Raw genomic sequence first — 5,103 nt, 5'->3', positions numbered from 1 at the left:
CAATTGCACGTTCTCCTGGGCGTGGCTCCCAGCCTGCCTGGCACGATGTTTGTCACCATGGTGGTTTTTCCGGTCAGTCATTGTAAGGGGGGGAATTATTTAATGTGTGGTGCGCTCATGGGCCTATCTAATGTCTATGCGATGTATTGCCATAAGGGACACTGGGATGCTCTCACAGAGGGAACGACACACAAGGGAATTTTACCCATAATCCCTGTACTAATTAGCATGCCCCGCCCCCTCGTAACAGGGACGAAGATACGCACTTAATCCGACATTCAGGCTACAGAACTTATTACATCTAGATTCGCTATCACGACAGCCGGACACCTACCTATGCAGATCTACTTGGATCTAGATATTCCTCTACCCCTAATTCATAACAATATACACTCGGAATTTGGGAAAAATTGTTAGACAACCTTTAAAAATATACATAAACACTCAGAATTTGGGAAAAATTAAGAGACAAAGTGTAAAAATACATTTTTTCTCTCATTTTTACAAAAATGTAAAAATACATTCACTCGGAATTTGGGAGAGAAAAATCAGACAACTTAAAAAATACATAGATACATCTTATTTCATTACACCTCAACTTTCTGTGCATTGCTGTACAACTCGTTAATGAAACTTTACCCTTTTTTGTTTACAATTTACTACACCTTTTTCATTAAATGTTAGCCTTTGGTACAATGTTGTACATCTCAAAAGACATTTCTAGTTAGAGCCACTGGAGACAGACGCATATAAGTGTCTTCTATCGGAAGATGGCGCTGTACATCCGGTGCTGGTCGATACTGAATGGTTTTGAGTAACCTTGTGAATTTGTGAATACACTTTGTGAATGTATCCGACATATCTTTCCCCAACTTGGCTCACAGATGACGTCACAGTTTGGTAGGACAGTCCACTCTCAGCCCTGTTTCTGCTTCATGAAATCCTGCTGAGTGGTCATCACATTATTGTGTGAACCTGCCTTCCCCATACTCACTACTTTTGGTACTTGTGCTGTTTTGTTTCCACCATCAATTCCCAAATTTAAACTTCTCTTTTAGCTTCCTGCCTCGGATGCCATATTCTCATTAAAAGCTGATATAAAGCACAGGTCTCGTTGTAATGGATATTTGTGCAGCTTGACATTGTCATTGTTGGACAAGCTGTCCTCCCATGATGTTCAGCCCATGGTTCCATCTGTTAAGTGTTACCAATAAATTACTTTTTAGGCAGTAAAGAACATTGGGTGCCGACACATTGCGCAAATGCTATAGTCCTGTCCTACTGTGCAGAGACATTGCATAACCAGCATAACGACTCGCAGTGATGATGAAACCAACAAACCAAATTCAGAATTACTTACGCACAATTAAAATATTCACTCAATCGACAAATCGATATCAAACGATATCTATAACCCGATTTGTGAACGTCTGTTTGTTCGGTTGTGCCTCATGGACAGCTTAAGGAAGTGACTTATAGAGGGAAGAGGGGATCCATGGGGGTTAACTTTTCACGACAAAAAACATGGGCTGGGCGCATCAGATTTAGACTAGGGGCGTGGCAGCGGGGCGTTTCCAAGGGGCGTGGCCAAAGGGCGTGGCTTCCTCTGACTATAAAAAGCCCACTCCACATACGTGACTGACTATTTATTTTCTGGGCAAAGCTGGGTAAGTCTGCTATTTCTGAATACATTTACATTAAATTATGCATGTCCTCCTTCTCATCTGAGCATGTTGCTCATTATGTGAGCAAGAATCAAGAAGAGGATAACGCAAAACAAGAACTAAACTAGAATTGCATTCGGTAGAGTGCATACCTCCGCCAGGCTCAACAGTTTATGTTTTGTATCCACTAATAGGCCGTATCTGGATTCGGACCTGAACCAAAATCTAATACTCTTGTTCTTGTCACCGACCCAACTCATCCACCAAGGGATTTAAAATATCATGTAATATATAGTTTTGGGCCAAATTCTCAATGGTGAAGAATCACTTTACAAATTAATTTTTTTTATCTGATCTGGATCCATATTCGGATCTTCACCAAAATCGAATCATTTCATCCTTGTCACACACCCAACCTGTCCACAACTTTGAGATAACCTGTTCACAAAGAAACAAACAGACGGATGAAGACATAACCTCCATTCACCTACGGTGGAGGAGGTAATTAATTATAACACTCAATGCTACATAACTAATTAATTGGCAAACAGAATGCTACATAACGAATTAATTATAACACTCAATACTACATAACTAATTAATTGGCAAACACAATGCTACATAACTAATTAATTGGCAAACACAATGCTACATAACTAATTAATTATAACACTCAATGCTACATAACTAATTAATTGGCATACATAATGCTACATAACGAATTAATTATAACACTCAATACTACATAACTAATTAATTGGCAAACACAATGCTACATAACTAATTAATTGGCAAACACAATGCTACATAACTAATTAATTATAACACTCAATGCTACATAACTAATTAATTGGCAAACACAATGCTACATAACTAATTAATTGGCAAACACAATGCTACATAACTAATTAATTATAACACTCAATGCTACATAACTAATTAATTGGCATACACAATGCTACATAACGAATTAATTATAACACTCAATACTACATAACTAATTAATTGGCAAACACAATGCTACATAACGAATTAATTGGCAAACACAATGCTACATAACTAATTAATTATAACACTCAATGCTACATAACTAATTAATTGGCAAACACAATGCTACATAACTAATTAATTATAACACTCAATGCTACAAAGCTAATTAATTGGCAAACATCACTAAACTACATCACTAATGAATTATAACACTCAATGCTACAAAGCTAATTAATTGGTATACACAATGCTACATAACTGAATAATTGGCAAACAAAATGCAACATAACTAATTAATTGGTGAACACAATGCAACATAACTAATTAATTGGTAAACACAATGCAACATAACTAATTAATTGGTATACACAATGCTACATAACTGAATAATTGGCAAACACAATGCAACATAACTAATTAATTGGTAAACACAATGCAACATAACTAATTAATTGGTAAACACAATGCAACATAACTAATTAATTGGTATACACAATGCTACATAACTAATTAATTGGTGCACACAATGCTACATAACTAATTAATTGGTATACACAATGCTACATAACTAATTAATTATAACACTCAATGCTACAAAGCTAATTAATTGGCAAACACAATGCTACATAACTAATTAATTATAACACTCAATGCCACAAAGCTAATTAATTGGTATACACAATGCTACATAACTGAATAATTGGCAAACACAATGCAACATAACTAATTAATTGGTAAACACAATGCAACATAACTAATTAATTGGTAAACACAATGCAACATAACTAATTAATTGGTAAACACAATGCAACATAACTAATTAATTGGTATACACAATGCTACATAACTGAATAATTGGTGCACACAATGCTACATAACTAATTAATTGGTATACACAATGCTACATAACTAATTAATTGGTGCACACAATGCTACATAATTAATTAATTATAACACACAATGCTACATAACTAATTAATTGGTATACACAATGCTACATAACTGAATAATTGGCAAACAAAATGCAACATAACTAATTAATTGGTATACACAATGCTACATAACTGAATAATTGGTGCACACAATGCTACATAACTAATTAATTGGTATGCACAATGCTACATAACTAATTAATTGGTGCACACAATGCTACATAACTAATTAATTGGTATGCACAATGCTACATAACTAATTAATTATAACACACAATGCTACATAACTAATTAATTGGTATACACAATGCTACATAACTGAATAATTGGTATACACAATGCTACATAACTAATTAATTGGTATACACAATGCTACATAACTGAATAATTGGTGCACACAATGCTACATAACTAATTAATTGGTATGCACAATGCTACATAACTAATTAATTGGTGCACACAATGCTACATAATTAATTAATTATAACACAATGCTACATAACTAATTAATTGGTATACACAATGCTACATAACTAATTAATTGGTGCACACAATGCTACATAATTAATTAATTATAACACACAATGCTACATACCAAATAATTGGCATACACAATGCTACATAATTAATTAATTATAACACTCAATGCTACATAATTAATTAATTATAACACACAATGCGACATAACTAATTAATTGACATGCACAATGCTCCATAACTAATTTATTGGCATACACAATGCTACATAATTAATTAATTATAACACTCAATGCTACATAATTAATTAATTATAACACACAATGCTACATAATTAATTAATTATAACACTCAATGCTACATAATTAATTAATTATAACACTCAATGCTACATAATTAATTAATTATAACACACAATGCTACATAACTAATTAATTGACATACACAATGCTACATAACTAATTAATTGGCATACACAATGCTACATAATTAATTAATTATAACACTCAATGCTACATAATTAATTAATTATAACACACAATGCTACATAACTAATTAATTGACATACACAATGCTACATAACTAATTAATTGGCATACACAATGCTACATAATTAATTAATTATCATAATATTTTCAACATAACTAAAATAAATTAACTGTAACTTTTAAAAAATTAACTCGGTGCTAAAACTTTGTTTTAAGCTCCCGACATCATCATCATCATCATCATCATCATCATCATCAACACACACACACACACACACACACACACACACACACACACACACACACACACACACACACACACACACACACACACACACACACACACACACACACACACACACACACACACACACACACACCTTGTTTTTTTAATTTTTGTTTCTCACAATTCTATCTCATGATTTTGAATTCTTATTTTAAAACGCATTTAATTAATTGTACAGTATCGGTTGTTCCTAAACTGAAATATAAATAATTTAAAGGATTTCTGCAAATGATGTGAATTTCACAACGTCCCATATTCAACTTTAT

Source organism: Myxine glutinosa, chromosome 3 (genome assembly GCF_964187855.1).
Source record: "Myxine glutinosa chromosome 3, kmMyxGlut1.1, whole genome shotgun sequence".
In the NCBI taxonomy this organism is placed as follows: Eukaryota; Metazoa; Chordata; class Myxini; order Myxiniformes; family Myxinidae; genus Myxine; species Myxine glutinosa.
This window is presented reverse-complemented; position numbering follows the sequence as displayed.